The 16,625-nt window shown below is 39.4% G+C and overlaps 1 protein-coding gene across 1 annotated transcript in view; it reads left to right on the top strand.

Annotated features, from left to right (window-relative positions):
• NRP2 (neuropilin 2) overlaps positions 1-16,625 on the top strand; it is a 159,256-nt gene that overhangs the window by 123,906 nt on the left and 18,725 nt on the right. The gene's annotated exons all lie outside the window — the stretch shown is intronic.

Genomic DNA, 16,625 nt, shown 5'->3' with positions numbered 1-16,625 from the left:
TCCTCCGAAATTCAACCCGCGCTTTGCAACTTACTGCTTTACCTTTTTGTAAAAATAGAGCTCTCGCCCTCTTTAACAATTTTGCCAAAGTTCAGCTCATTAGGGTAGCAAATGCTTCTTCCACTGAATTTCTCTCTTTCATACACCTAAAAGGTAACAGCCTGTACAGGGTGCAGATCTTGCACTGGTTATTTGGAAGATGGTCACATAGGTATCTTTGTTAAGAGGAATGGGAGTTGAGGCATATTTTCTGTCTTCTATCTATGGTTCAGAAGTGATGACAACAAAACCTGTTTAACTATGTTGGGTAGCTTAATTGAAAATCTTCTAGGAATACTGCTTTGAAAAGAATATCTAATACTGTAGTTATGGGTAGCTCAAGGCTACATGTCGCTCTGAAATCTTCCAAAACCCAGGGACTCTACCAACAACATTTGGTAGCAAACCGTCAAGTTGCAGGAGCTCAGTTTCCTGCCAGTAAGTGAAAAAAAAAAAGGTTTTGAGTAGATTTTTCACGCTTAAAAAAAAAAAATTAAAGGGGGAGGGAAGCTGGTAGCTGATGGCTGCAGAAATCCAGATGACCATTAAAGGACAGCAGAGTTAAAAAAAAATGTATCTCTTTGCTCCCAACTAGTAGCCGTATAGATTTTTACAGCCTGGATATGGTAATCCTACACTAGCCACTAGTAAACATGGATAAAATTAAAGATGGTCATTTTAAAGTTGCCCAGACCTGAATTATAAGTGTGCTAGAGCTGCATTGCAGGGCTACTAGTACAGATGTTACATCTAGCTGCATTAGGAATCTGACCATCTAATAATAGAGATCAGAAAGATACAAATGAACTCCTCTCTGTCTGCAACACCAAGTAAGGAGCAGTGAAGCTTTAAGATATAAGAGGGGGGGAGAATAAATGGCCACCACAGAGAGGCTTAACCTCCAAATCAGAGTGAATTAGAAGTGCAGTGAGGTGGCAGTGATGAATATTTAGCATTGTGTTTTTAGCCAACAAGTGCCAAGGCAGGGACCATAGCTGGTAGGGGAGGAGGGAACTGCAGTAGAGAAACAACTGTCACCCCGAGTTTGAAGGCTGACATTTAGTCAGAGAGAAGAAGGGTGAAATGGTGCATTTAATAGCTTAATGTTGGCCTAAAGAAAAGAAAATGGGATGGCTTAGATTGATAAAACTTGTAGAAGGAAGGAAAAGGGGAAAGGAATGCAGGGAGATTGTCCTGCTCGTTAAACTTGATTCTGAATCAGTGGAGATGTACTTTTGTGTGTCTGTCGGGAAGGGTGGGGGTGGGAGGAAGCCAAACATCTCTTTTTTAATCTGGGAATTTTTTTTATTTTGTTTTGTTTCACAGGGCTTTTTGCCTTTCTCCTGTCAAATGCAAAACTCTAGTGTGGCCAAAAGGAAGGAGAATTCGTTTCCAAAAGCTTTCACTGTAGATTAAATCATTTTTGTTGCATTGATTAATGGATAGATAGTCCTTCCTTGAGCAATTTCAGGCTATTGGCAACATATTGCCAGACATTGCTGGCTGTGACTTCCAGAAGAGATGTATTTTGAGTAGTTGGGAGAAGCTGGCTTGGTTCTGAAAAATAGTATGGAGAGTCCTTGTGCATTAAGATTTAGAGCCTAGTAGAAATTCTGCTATAGCCAAGGATGAAAGGTATACTGACCTTCAAAACTTTTTATTTAGGTCTTAAGTTAAAGAAGAGATTTTTTTAAGCAATTTTGGCATGGTTGTTGCAATGCTCAGGATTTTGTTGGCTTATTTATTATTTTCCCAGTGGAAAGTGGTCTAATAATCTAATCTCAAATTTTGTTTTGTGCATAGCAATTGTGACTGTTGCAAAGATGCTATATAGATGCTGCAAGGCAAAATGAAATGACATGATCCATCGACATGTTTATTGATTGGTGAGAGATAACTACAAAAGGTTGCATACAGTATATGTAGTATGGCATTTATTAGCCTTTTAAAATTTGCTATTAAAGCCTTATTATATGGAATGGACAAGGGATATTGGTAACATTTTGGCTCAAACCACTCCATATTTTATTAGAAAGATTTGGTATTGTGCTATGTTTGAAACAGGACTGATTTAAAAGTCTTTTGGAGTAGAACTACTTATCCATCTTGGTTTAGAATGCCGTGTATCTGGCTACAAATACAAACGTGTGATGAACTTTTGTTTTGAATACTTAAAGTAAAGGGGGAGAAGGGTGTCTCCTAGGCAGGAAGAATAGCTTTGCATTTCTCGAATGGGATACATTGGTGTCCAGAGCTATTGATAACTTCTCTTTCCAATTGGAGAAAAACTGAGACGAGGCCTGAGGTCTAACTCCAAGACTTCCCCATTTTCTATGTAAACATTTATTCCACATTGCTTAACAGCTTGGATGTTATGAAATAAAGTCCAACCCTATATTTTCCTTGATAACCTTAATCTTCTATGTGTGTGAACTTGCTTTATTTTGATTTCAGTTTTTTATGGAGAAATGCATAACCCCCACTTTCAAGCTGAATGATTGTCAGTCTGATTTCCAAATACTTATTGGATTCTCCAGATGTTTTGTGCAAAAACTCAGCCGAGTTAAAATTCCTAGCTATTCTGGAAAATGGGGGGGGGGGCAGGGGGAACCTACCTCTATGCTTAGTGAAAATAGTGCTGATCTAAAAATAATTTTGTTGAAAATATATACTGCAATTGCAGTTGCAATCATGAAGGACAGATGTTAAGAGAATAGCTGGACACAGTTTGCTTGTTTCCTACATGAAGCCCCTGAATCCAAAAAGCAGAATGTTCTCTCCTTCAGCATCACAATCTGGATGTAGTCCCATGGAAGAAGATAGGAAGACTTTTACCGATTGTCTCTCTTCAAGACAAATTGTTTCTCTTTTGAGAAAGGTTTTGCAACTGGAAAAGATTTCCCCTAATGTCTTTCAACTTGCCTGTGCAAGAGGAAGCAAAGCCACATACAAGGAATGCAAAGAGTTCCCTTCTCCCAGCCTTTCATATTCTATTCTTTTCTGCCAGATGTGCTACCAAGCTGAGCACAGGGAAAACCAATGGGAAAAAAGTCTCAGTTTTCTAATTTCTCACACCACTGACACTATGAGTTTCCAAGTGGCAGCCTGGCATTTTCAGTTTATACATTGCTTAACAACAAATCTGTGTTTGCTCTTATATGTACACAAGAAGAGGCGTGCATTTTCAAATACCTGCTCGTCATATCTGTTTTTTGGCATATTTAGGTATATGCTTTAAATAGAAAAATATAAAGTGCCCATCTTGAAAATATAATATGTAAATAATTATATTCCATAGGAAACCTGGCAACAGCTTGAGCTACTTATATGGATGCTTCCTGTTTAACACTACAGATTTTCTATTTTTTTCTATTCCTTCCTGCCTACTGCTGCTAGAGTCCCACTTTCCTTTTAGGCTGAGAGAAAATACTCACCATCTTAAAGGATAGCATACAAGGAGGGACTGTTTTCTGCTGATACAGGACAGCACTCTCTCACCCCAAGTGCTGAGAAATGCAACTAGTAGTAATTCCCAAGCCTTCACCTGTTCTATATGCTAGTCTTGCTATTTTACACCCTTGTGGTGAGGTCCTCTTAACCAAGTCTTCAGGTTATGACAGGGATCTGCTATTTTCAGTCATAATCCATTGTGTTTATTCCTATTCAAAGTTGTAAGTGGCAGAATTAAAGGAAAACCATGGAGGAGACATTCCTTCTTTACCCAGGGTAGAATAGAATATGATGTCCCATAACATACTACAGTGTTTAGTTGAGAATAGCAGCAAGATAGTAGACTTGAACCTATTGTTTCAAATTAGCTCTATTAGAGAACAGGAAGTGATTGAAAGAAAAAACAGCGGCTTCAGATGTTCATAAACTATATGTATCCTTCTGTATATTATAGAAGATGGCTGGGGGCTTGATTCAATCTAAGAAGATCGTGGCATTACCCCATTTTAAGACTATACATTTAACTTGAAGCATAATAAAAATACAAATGATACCATCCAAAGCAGCACTGTCATCTAGAACAGACAATTTTGTTAAAAATCCCTATGCGGCTTTATTTCCACTCGGTCTTCACTGTACAAATTATGCACATGCAACAGAAAAGGAAGAGGGGGGTCAACCTATTCTCCAAAGGCAGGACAAGAAGCAATGGATGGAAACTAATCAAGAAGGGAGCCAACCCTAGGAATAAGCAGAGATTTCCTAACAGTGAGAACAATCAATTACTGGAATGGCTTTTCTTCAGAAGCTGTGGGTGCTCCATCATGGGAGGTTTTTAAGAAGAGATTGGACAACCATTTGTCTAAAACGGTATAGGGCTCCTGCTTGAGCAGGAGTTGGATTAGAAGACTTCCAAGTTCCCTTCCGACTCTGTTATTCTGTTTTTACAAAACATTTTAATGCCCTTCCTTTTGAACAGACAGCTATTACACATCCAGCCCTCAATCCACTGAATATAGATTCCGTTTTTCTCTTTCCTTGGTTTTTGTCATGTCTAAGGTGAAGACAGATGAAACGTCAAAGGTATTTCAGTAGAACAGAGAAGAATATATGGACTCTCCAGCAGAATAGAGCAGTGCTTAGGTTTGAGAGAGAAAGGCAGGCTTTGTCTTGAATGAATATGAATTCCTGACTTTCAGGGTGGCAGAAACTTGCTGCATCTAAACTTAAAATTAGCAATCAAGTACTAACAAACTGGTTACAAGTGACTAGTGATGAAACTGTCATTTATACTTTTGTTCTTGTGCTACCTGGATGGCAAAGCAAGGAGACTGAGTGGAGATGTTTATATTGTTTAGCACCCAGCAGAATAAGTGTCCCCTTGTTCATCCTTCCAAAAGAGATGGGCAGCTTTATTGCTCAGGTTTGTTTTAGCGGTGTTCTTTCTAAACCTCATCTTGGTATTTGAAGCAAAGCATAATTGCCATTAGAAAAGTAAACAAACTTTGGAGGTATATTGTTAATGAAAGAGAGAAGTAGAGAAGTTTGGTAAGGATCAGCAGTAGCTTCAATTTTCCCAGGCTGGGGAAAAGGAAGGATATCCCAGGCAAGAGGCTCTCCTAAACCAGCTTTTTTTCTCGGTGGGCTGGGGAAGAGGATCATGCAAGATGATACCCTCTTTGGAGAGTCTTGACATTCAAGGCTCTCTAGCAATGGAACAGGCTCAGTGGAAGCTTTCTTGCATGTTCTTCCCCTGATTGATTCTGTTCTGTGTTGGGATGGGATGGAGGGTAAGCAGAAAAGTCTCCTTTCATTACCCCTTCCAATAAATAGCTTTTCAGCAGAGATGGAAGGTCATTTGATGATGATTATGCTGATCTCTCTCTCTCTCTCTCTCTCTCTCTCTCTCTCTCTGTGTGTGTGTGTGTGTGTGTGTGTGTGTGTGTGTTAGAGAGATTATACATTTCTATTACAAATGTCTGGATGATTGGTCATTTTCTGCTTCTGGAAACGTCTGTTTTCTGAATGTTGTTTTAAATCCCATCCTGGTATAGCTGTACATTGGAAACAGCCTAACCATAAAACAATCTGTTAACAAGCACCTTGTATTAAAATTAGGACTGAGTATCCAGAGCCTTTATGAGGCTGCTTAAAAAGCTGGCAGCTAAAAATTTTGAGGAAGGGAAAATGCCCCTGCTTTCTTTCTTTTTTTTGTTTTAACTATTATTTAATAATAAGATAGAATGAGCTGGGAGGGGAGGATGTTGAACACAGAGGAAGAGATGTCCACTGATAGCACACTGGAGATCCCAATCCTAGGTTGTCTCCCAGACTGTTAACTATGATGGTGCTTGGTTTTCCAATGCCAATGTCTGACTGAGGAGAATCATTGTCACCCTTTCAGATGGGATAAGGGGTAATGTCAGCTAAAACTTAGCTAACATTTCTGAAATAGTATCTTAGGGAGTGCTGTTTTCATTGGTTTATTTAGACTAAGTTCCATTGTGCTGTTTAGCACTTTGGGCAATGATTCTAGCAAAATGGTTTTTTTTTATATGCATGTTGATTCATACCAAAGAGTCCTGATTACATGAACCATACATCTAGATATACAGGCATAAGTAAGTTCTGACTGGTTTAATTTGTATGTCTAGTCCATTTAAATTGAGTGGATCAACTGGAAGTGAAATTAATTAGTGATGAAAATGTTAATTGGTGAGACTTTCTGCTCAGCTCCATATATATTATGTTATCATTATGTCTGTAAGAAATGAAGAAGAAAGATTTTTCTTCTAATAAATGCTAGGTTTCGCTTATATATAGATAAATTTTATCTAACATAAGCATTTATATTGAAAAGTTGGTTTATATACCCATTTATTTAAGTTTAATTGATTACTTGATTAATAATATACAGTTAATGAAAGTAGTATTATCTTACACCTATCTTTTAGAAAGGAAATTCCCCTTTATTTGAGCAGTAATTCACCTTTGACCACATATTTATGACATGTGGAACAGATAAAAGCCCCCCCCCCCCAATTAGCCGACACTTAGTTTTTGATCTTGTAAAAGACAAGATAGATAAAAGGCAGAAGAAAACCCAACTGTATCACCATTTATAGCATTTCTAGCCTATAAAATAGAACTGATGTTCAATGGGGATGGTGTATGAGCTACCCAGTAACAGTGTGAATTGCAGTGCTTTGAACTATCCAAGCATGGGAATCTATCTGAGGAGTAACAAAGAAGAGGGGCTTAGATGGGGGAATCAATTAATCTAATGGTGGGTCGTTCAGGCATTCCAGAAAAAGGGAGACTTGAGAAAGTCAAAGATTCTGAGGGAAGACTATAGTCTAAATCAGTGATGGTGAACCTTTTAGAGACCGAGTGCCCAAACTGCAACACAAAACCCACTTATTTATCTCTGGGTGCCAGGTGAGCATGGTCCACTGGGTGGGTGTGGCCAAGGTGGGTGTGGTCACTTCAATGGTGCTCATGGGGAGGGATGCCTGTGGGGGACAGGCAGGATTGGGGGGGAGATCCAGGGGGTCTCTGGCAGGTGGGGCGGTGGGCAGGAGGCTTGTCCTGCGGGGTGAGGCGAGGCATGGTGAGGCAGGGTGGGGGTGCCATTGTCACAGGGCAAGGCAAGGCAGGGGCTGGGGCGGCTGCTGCCTGACACCATCAGCTCCCGCACAGAGGCCAGCGAGCGCATGGGGGCCGAAAGTGCCCGACAGCAGCCACAGCCTTCCAGCCCCTCAACTGGCGCACTCTGGGGCTCCATAGCCCACCGCCAGCAGTTCAGAGAAGCCGCCTCTGAGCTGGACGGCTGGCTGAAAGCTGAGGAGGCGATGCAGTGGGTCGTGCCCGGGAAAAGGAGAGCATGCGAGTTCAGGAGGGATGGGACGGGGGGGAGGGAAACCAGCCATGCTGGGATGCATCCGGCCACGTGGGACCGGGCAGTTGGTTGAAATGGGCGGTTGGTTGAAGAGGACAGTTGCCATCTCCGGGGCATGCCACACATGCCCACAGAGAGGGCTCTGAGTGCCACCTCTGGCACGCGTGCCATAGGTTCGCCACCACTGGTCTAAATAAAGTGTTTGTAGCAGTTATCAGTGGAAAGCTAATATTATATAGGTAATACTTAACTTGCTGTTCTAGACACACTTATTATGGAATAAGCCCTTTTGAAATGTACAGTAGAATTTATTTTTGAGTGGATATTCATTAAATTGTTCCATAAGTTCACTCTTAATTAGCTATGAATTAGGAAAGTCGTACTAGAGATCATAAAAATCATAGTAGTAGTAGAATTTTCTGTGTTCTGTGTTCTGGCTCTGCTGGAGCTGGCTTGGGGAAATCTTGGAGCATGATGGCCTGTGAAAGCACAGCTTCTTTTCCCTTTTCTTTTCCTATAGGAATGAAGCATGCTTCTCCTCTCTAGTATCTTTTCTCTAATCCTGTCACAATCTTCTTCATACTTTGCAATTAAACTCTTGTCACTTGTTTAAAACAGTGATATGTTTTGTCATTGCTTGACAAACAAATACCATATTGCTGCTAGGCGGGACTGATTGGAGAGGGGGCAGGGGAGGGTCTGTTCCTATCAAGTATAATGGCTATTAACAAAATTTACATCATACCCCTCTTCGCCTATTAATGAAATGCTTTAATTTGCCTGCTTGTCAAAATCCAAGTAATGTTCCTACATAGCTCGGTCATACAAGACCTTGTTTAAATTGCACAGAATTTCTCAGAGCATGTGTATGTGTGTGTATATGTGTGCTTGTTGTTTTTAATCCACCTGCATGCCTCCCACCTAGCAACATTCTTCTGTCTCTCCCCCAGGGGGCACCCTTCTGCCAGGGAGCGAGCCCACAGTGGACACGGTGTCAGTGCAGCCCATTCCAGCCTACTGGTATTACGTTATGGCCGCCGGAGGTGCTGTTCTGGTGCTGGTCTCCGTCGCGCTGGCCCTTGTGCTCCACTACCACCGGTTCCGCTATGCGGCCAAGAAGAGTGATCACTCCATCACCTACAAAACCTCCCACTATGCCAACGGGGCCCCTCTGGCTGTGGAGCCGACTTTAACAATAAAACTAGAGCAAGATCGCAGCTCGCATTGCTGAGAACGGAACAGGAACACAATCATTTTAAACAAAACAAAACCAGACTTCAGATATGTTGCCTCAATTTTGCACTTTTCTCCTTGCCCAGCATATATGTGAACTCAAGATATCTCTTCCCCTGACCTTTTGTTCTTTGACAAACTCTTAAACTATAATGCTGCATCTTGGAAGAGACTCAGTTCCCCCGTCTCTTTGGAAGCGAATGCTCCTTCATTTCTATTTTCAAAGACTTGATTTTGGGTTTTATCCAGTAGACACCTTGCAAGGAAACTCAAGAGCAAGTCATGAGGGGTATGCAAGAGAATAGGTGTGTGTGCTTGTATATCTATATCTATATGTGTGTAAGTGTGCATGTGTGCGCTATTGGCTGGATGGCTCCCTGGGAAGATTACTTAGGACTTGCGTGTACCATTCTGGCTTTCTTCCTGGAATACCTTTTTAAAGCCGAAGACGCTGATTTGTTTCCTTGGCAAAGTGAGCAATGTTTTTTGTTGCCTTATCTAACTCTGGCTGGGTTTATGACTGAGATCCTTTAACAATGTCAGCTAGCTCAGGCTGGTAAAAAACAGAAAGGCTTGGCCCAAGACAAATTAAATGTGGCAAGCTAAAAAAAGAAAAGGAAAAATCACTATGGGGGAAGGGAAGAACCCAGAAAGGCTTGGTGGTGGTCAAAACTCAGATTGTACAGTGTTGCGTTCCCAGACATCAAGAAAACATAGCCATTGTTTTGGTAGTGGAATTAATCCCTCAACAAAACAATTTTTTTAAAGTTGCCTTATAAAAGAGAAGCTCATAATGAATGTTCAGTATCTGTCAAACCCAGTCTTAGAGTAATGCATAGATATCAGTCCATCAAAGCATTTGGAAGCTCCATAAAATGGAGGTTTATTTAGTTTGATTAGTGAACCTCGCTCCTAACGATACTTCATTTGGGAATTTTTTTGGGGGGTGAGAATAAGGATTTTTTTCTTGAAATTTACTAATGCTTCACAATATTAGACAACTGTTTCCCCTGTTTTCTCTCTCCAAATTCACATTAATGGCTGAGTTTGTATTTGTTGTCATGTTTCTTCTTGAAATATTGATAGTAACACCTGTCAACTAAAGCTCCCAAAATTAGGGCGTGCTGAAATCCAGATATCTTTGCATCTTTTAATGAAAAAGGCATAAAGGAATTCTTAGTAAGCCTCTCTTTATTGATTTGCTCTGAAATAATGCAATGAAAATGCCTTATATAGACTAACATGTTACAATACACAAAGGTGGTTGGAATTATTCCATCAGATATATTTTCAAGCAAAACACATCTCCATGGAATCCTACTTTCCAATGGTTTTTGCTTTTTTGAAAAACATCCAGTTATAATTAATTGTTGCTGCATCTTTCTTCAAATTGCCATTCATCCTTTTGCCTTCATGGTAACAGAAATATATAGAAGAAATATTATTGTACTGGGGGTTTAAGGCTGTGGGAGCGTTCTCCTGGGGGAGGACCTCTTGTGCAAGCCCTCAAGAAATCAATGAGACTTGTGCAATAACACAGGTGCTGCCTTGAACAACTCCCATTGACTGAATTGTGCAGGAGAGATTCCCCACATTTATGTGGGATTAGCAGAGATCACGAAAGCAGCAGCTGGGGATCCTCTGTCAGAGGAACCCTTTATCTAGAGATGTTTGTCGTATCCTCCCACCCCGTTATTCAGGTAGCATGCTCTGATGCATGTAGCAGATGGATTCTGCCAAGATGCTTGCTTAAGCTGGGCTAATGCCACACAGTGCTGTTTAATGCAGAAATTGCTCTTCAAAGTGCATAGTGAAAAATTAAATAAAGGAGGGTGTGTGCTGATAAGCTTTACCTAGATTAGGAGGGACATATGAGAGCAAAAAGTGATCACACATCAGATATCTCAAAATGGGGAGGGGGTGGACAGTCTTCAAGGAGGGGCATGGAACAAGGAAAGCTCATATTTCAGAAAGCATTCAGTATCTCCTCTTAAGATGTGCTTGCTCTTTTTTTTTTTTTTAACTTTTTAGTCCTTTGGTTTTGTAAAACCCAGGAAAACATCTTCCAGAATGGAAGTCATATGTTAGCAAGTATCTTTGACTTTCTGTAATTGTGGTACTTGTCATAGGAAATCTCCAATGCAGAATAATTGTCTATTTAAATTGTTTCGTCCCAATGGTTTTCTTGATTTTGCCCCCAACCTGCCCTCAGCAATCAAGTGCAATATGTCCATGAGGATTCTGTATTTCACCTTGAGTAAAATATGCCCAGTCTGGCTATATTTAACCTGATTGAGATACCCCATTTTAAAATTTCACCAAAGATTCACCTGCCCACCCCAAATACTTACCATCACCTTTCACTCCTCCCCTTACAGCTGTGACACTGTCAGCATCACTCAGTTGCCTGTGTGTGAAAATATCTTGTGGAATTTTGAAATTCTTGACAATGTATTGTGTGGAATGTAATAAAATGATATTTTTATACATAGATCTGTTTTCTTCTTTTTCTCGCTTTTGAATCTTATGAATAATGTAGTTGAACCAGCTCTGTTTCTAATTTCTCATGTGTATGTATATACATATATGTATCTATCTATAGTCCCCTCACCTTGAAGACAATAAGGAAGTGGCAGAAGGTAAAATAATATCACAAACGTTTAAGACAAATCAGGAGAAATTGTAGCTCCTTAAATTTCCTGTATTATCGCAACCATGTCTGAAGTTATTATGGACTCTGACCTTATGGAAAAGTAAGACAGGAAGCCTCATAGGATTATCAGAAATACAGGAAAAACTGGCTACAGTTCTCCCTCTCCTTTTGGATCAGTATAGAGCTCTTATCTCCGTAGGAAGGTTTCAAATGCCCTACTTTAGAAACTTGAGACTTAAATAGATTAAAACTAATGATATGAAATGAAGGAAAGATGGTTTGGATTGATGTTATATGCTTGAAATTATACTCAATTTTGTTCAAGTTTAATTTTTTTCCCTACCAAAAAGCTAAATAACATGATTTCATTGTGGCATAAATGATGCCTTTGGTTCAGTCTACAATTCTTCAGCAGGTGAATCTCTTAGTAAAACTGGTGCCATATGAACTTTCATTACCCACCACCATTACCATTTTAAGGCAGGTTTCTTCATTAGGTCTTGTTTTTAAGAGCTGTTCATGTCAGCAGTGTATCTTAGAAAGAACAGACTGCAGATCTGTATATGAATATGTTGTTTGCAGAGTAGTACCACTTCTCCCATTTGTAAAATATGCTATAGCTTTATGCCCAAATACAGGATTTGATTTTATCAAGTTCCTTTCTTATGCAACCTAAGATGCAATGTAGTGAATATTGATAATAACTAGACATTATGAATGTCTGCCATGAATTGCTATTACTTTTGTAACTTCCTTAGGATGAGGAAATCCAAATTGACATGAGATTGGATCTTCACTCTTTTAACTGCCCGACTTCATTTGAAATTGAGATTGGATCCTGATTTTCAATATTGGATCGCTGAACTGACATTAATTTCTGAAAGAGCATGGCTGTGATTGTATATTGCTGATGAGTAATTATATTCACCATCACGCCATCTGCAAAGGAAAAAACAAGGAGGTATTCCAGATTGAGCCATTATTTATAGGATCTTGTGCTGCATAATCTTAAAATAAGATCACACACCATTTATGTAGAGGATTGAGACTTTAATGAAAGATTCCTATGTAGTTTTTTTTTCTGTCATTGCTTGTTAGGAATGTAGTCATCTTGATCAACTGAGCCAATTCATAAGATTCATTTGGGATTTGCTAGAGTGTTTAGTTGCTGATTATGATTATACTAGATTTCCCTGAGGAAGATGCCCAGGAGATGAGACACATTTCAAATTGTCTCATGGGATTGCGGTTTCAAAATAAGGCATGGAGCTGCCTTTCCAAAAGCACACTTGAAAAATCTTTGCTAATTAGGCTGGGTATCAGGCCAGCTTGTCCATCAGAAGATTTTTTTTTTAATAAAACAATAATGATAAAAGCCTCACTATAATATCCGGCATTTGGCCACTTGAAAATGTGCACAGATCTAAATAGATTAATATTGAGACATGTGGTGCTGTCTCAATTTTAAGAAATTATTTAGTGCACTGTGCAGTCTCTCAGAATAGTGGAATAAAACTCACACTTCAAAGAAAGGTCACTATGGTGGGATATTTGCTACTGAAATTAAAGTTAAAGTTAATCTGAGATACCATATCAAAGCCAAGAAAAGAATCCCAAAGGAATTTCAAGAGAATGCAGAATACGTTTAGTAAATCTGGTTCTATTTCTTGGAGGAACTACCACATTTCAGATATTTTCGTATAGAAGGATGATAGAATAATCAGTCAAATTTTGTTTTGGTGAAAGACGTGTACATGATAAAGTAGAGAATCTTCAGGAGTTCTATCCAAACATTTGATTCCAGGATCAATAGCTCTGGTGTATATCTTAAAATATAATTTAAATATAATCATACCAAGGGTCCACATTCAACCCAATGGAAACAAAATAAAAAAACTGAACTCAATTTAAATATAATTCAACTTAACATGAATTAATTACAAATAATATGATTACTCCATTTGTACTTATTAACACCTTCTGTTACTTTAAAAACTTGGCAGCAATATTTAAAGGGGAGCAGCATCCAACATTTGAGCACCCATACACTCTTCTGGGCCGTCAGATTGTGTACCATTATTTCAGAGTAATATTTCACAAGGCTAGCCATTCATATGGAGTTGTGAGTTCATTAAAAGCATTGGGATATTTTTTAAAGAAAACTATTTAATTTATTTACAGTAACTCAATTATGTGAAATCAGGTAATGCTTCAAGTAGCATTAGCACAGACAAGAAATTTTCAGTTCAGGAAATCAGATAATGCTTCAAGTAGCATTAGCACAGACAAGAAATTTTCATCCCAAGAAAAACGTTTAGGGGCATTACTATGCTAACCCATCACATATTCTATCAATAATCCCTAGAGCAGTGATGGCGAACCTTTTAGAGACCGAGTGCCCAAACTGCAACCCAAAACCTACTTATGCATCGTTGAGTGCTGGGTGGGTGTGGCTTATTGGCTGGGCGTGGCTGCATTGGATGGGACTAAAAAGTTCAATCAATCAATTCCAACTTTGCGAGATCTTTTTTTTTCCCGCAAGAAGTTGAAATTGACTGATTGAACCTTTTTTTTTTTTTTTTCCACACAGCGGCAGAGGCCTAAAGTGAAAAGATTTTATAAAACCCAGCTGAAGGCCTAGGACTGGGGCAACAGCGCGCGTGCCCACAGAGAGGGCTCTGAGTGCCGCCTCTGGCACCCGTGTCATAGGTTCGCCACCACTGCCCTAAATTCATCATGATTGGGAAATATTTGTAGCTTTAGCCAAGAATTAACAAAGGATTATTGAAAGCCCAACTATTCTGAAACTTTATTTTATGTCTAAGAATCACCTTGTTCCAAACTTCAGACTTCAGGACTAACTGCATAAGTAGCAATTCAGGAAGGCTTTATTCATATAAATGTGCTATATCTTTCCATTGGCAAATGTCTAACTGAAAAATTATCTTGAATGTGTTGTCTGAACCCAGTGAATGCATCTAAATAATTCATAATAATGCGGCAAGGTCTTCTTTTCAAATCTTTTACATTCTTCAGATTGTATTCAATTGATCAAAGCGATTAGTTTTCATCTTTAGTATTGTCCTCAGCTGGGTAAAGTAGCAAATGGTCTTTTTCAGTAGGTATTTATCTGCATGGGGGGGTTGGGGGTGTGTGGGTCTTTAAGCACCTCATGCAGACTTAGCCCAAACAATATGACTGATTACACTGGAGATAAAAACAGCCCAAAGGAACAAATGAAAATAGAGGAACTCGAAGAAGTTAGCATCCTAAGCCATACTGGGATCAGAGGTCTGATGGCTCTTGTTTTTAGATAGCCAGGTTCTTGGCTGCAGATATCTACCCAGGTGACATTTGGATAAAAAGGATGGCCTGGTTTTAGTTGAAGATACTGAAGGGAGGGGGGACTGAAGATCAAACACTGAAATGGTAAGTAATTGGAAAAGAGTGAGTGATTTCCATTTTACACAATGGCAAAGATTATTTTTGGATATACAGTACTTTCCTGGAGCACAGAACACTTAGTCAGATGCCCAGAGTATGACTTTGAAAAAGAGGTATTCTGTAAACCTAGAGTAGTTGCCTTTCCCAGCACTGTCCTCTGTGTTTCTGATTAAACATACTGTGAGCCAGGGATCTTTCTGCAATAATAAATGGACTTGTCTTCCAAGAGGATCATGGCTAGTCCTCTGGAAACTCAAGCAAAATAAAATTTGAGCAAAGAAGGCTACATATTAGACAGGTTTTTCATAGCAAGTAGGATTAACTGGAGAAATCAGATGCATTGTGCCATTAAGCCAGACTGGATTCCGGGTGACTTCCTGAGCAAGTCCCTGCAGTTTACTCGACAACATTTACTCGACAATGTTTTTCAGAAGTGGTTTGCCGTTGCCTCCTTCCTAGGCCTGAAAGAGAGCAGCTGACCCAAAGCTTCTGTACTTCAGGTTTTCCTACTTCTAGTCCAACACCTTTAACCACTAGACCAAACTGGTTCTCACCTATCAGACATAAATATTAATTTTTTAAAAAAGAGTAGAAAAAAATCCAAAATAAAAAATGTCAACAGCTGGTACTGAAAGCACTCAAACTACCCATTCCCCTCCCTTCCTCCCAGAACATCTGTTCGAAAACACCTATAGCATTCAACTGCATTGTTTCCCATTTGATAGCCTATGCCACTGTAACCTTAGCAGACAATGGCTTCAGTTCATATCTAAGGTAACATAGAAGGAGAGATGGTTGGAGGCTTCACTGCCCCAAAGAACATAATACCTGTAGTTAGCGGGCTTCGTAGAGGAAAGGAATATGCTTGTTGAAATATAAGGGTGTTAGATTGGTGCCTGCCTGCTTCACATTATTGTAATATGAGAAAATGGAGGCATCCAGGCCTTCCATCCCGCTCTTTAGGCCCACATGTCATCTCCCCCCTCCCACACACACCCTTCCTCTATGCTGGGAGGCAAAATAAGAACTCTGTCTCCAGCAGATGGGCCAGAGCCAAGAAGGAGGGAGGCAGGAGAAGCTATTGCAAAAACAGCAGACATTACTGGGTATACACTGCAGGGAGTCACAACCGATCAGGAGTTCCCTGCGGTGCCAAACACATGTTTTAATACACCAAATGTTCCCTTTTTCAGCATGTAAGAATACAGGCATATATCCAAAATGTCACACATGAAGCAGCTCTAATGCTTCCTCCTGGCTATAATAATAATAATAATAATAATAATAATAATAATAATAATAATAATAATAATAATAATAACAACAACAACAACAACAACAACAACAACAACAACAATAATAACAATAACAACAATAACAACAACAACAACATAATTGATAAATCAAGTTTTCTCACTCTCAGGATTCTGAGGACTTTTCCACATAAGTCTTAAATCACTAGATAGCTCATTTTAATGCAGGTTATGTTTTCTGTGTAAAACAGAAAGCGAGGACAGAATTTGTAATGTAAATGAGCATTTTGGCCACAATAAATGCCTATTAGCAATAAATATCTTCAGTTAATTGGAATGCAGAGAGGAATTGGAGACAAAAGACTTTGCTTGAGAGCAAGAAATTAAAAAAAGACAAATTTGGGGGTAAATCAACCTTCCCAAGCAGTAGGCTCTATCATCTCATCCATCTGAAAGAGATAGATAGGGAAGCCTGGGCAATAAAAGACAGTTGCTTCCCAAGATTTGGTTCTTCTTGCAATCTGCAACCCTTGTGCTTAATGGTCACTTAACTTCCTTGCCAGTGGGTGGCACTTTGGGGTCCAAAATGAAAATGCTAATCATCAGAAAAGATTATTCAATGTGGATTGTTTCAGTATGCAACAGAACTCTTGTG

This window comes from Protobothrops mucrosquamatus, unplaced genomic scaffold (genome assembly GCF_001527695.2).
Source record: "Protobothrops mucrosquamatus isolate PMUCROS unplaced genomic scaffold, P.Mucros_1.0 scaffold_9, whole genome shotgun sequence".
Lineage (NCBI taxonomy): Eukaryota > Metazoa > Chordata > Lepidosauria > Squamata > Viperidae > Protobothrops > Protobothrops mucrosquamatus.
The sequence above is the reverse complement of the archived record's forward strand: the minus strand, read 5'-3'. Positions and strand labels throughout refer to the sequence as shown.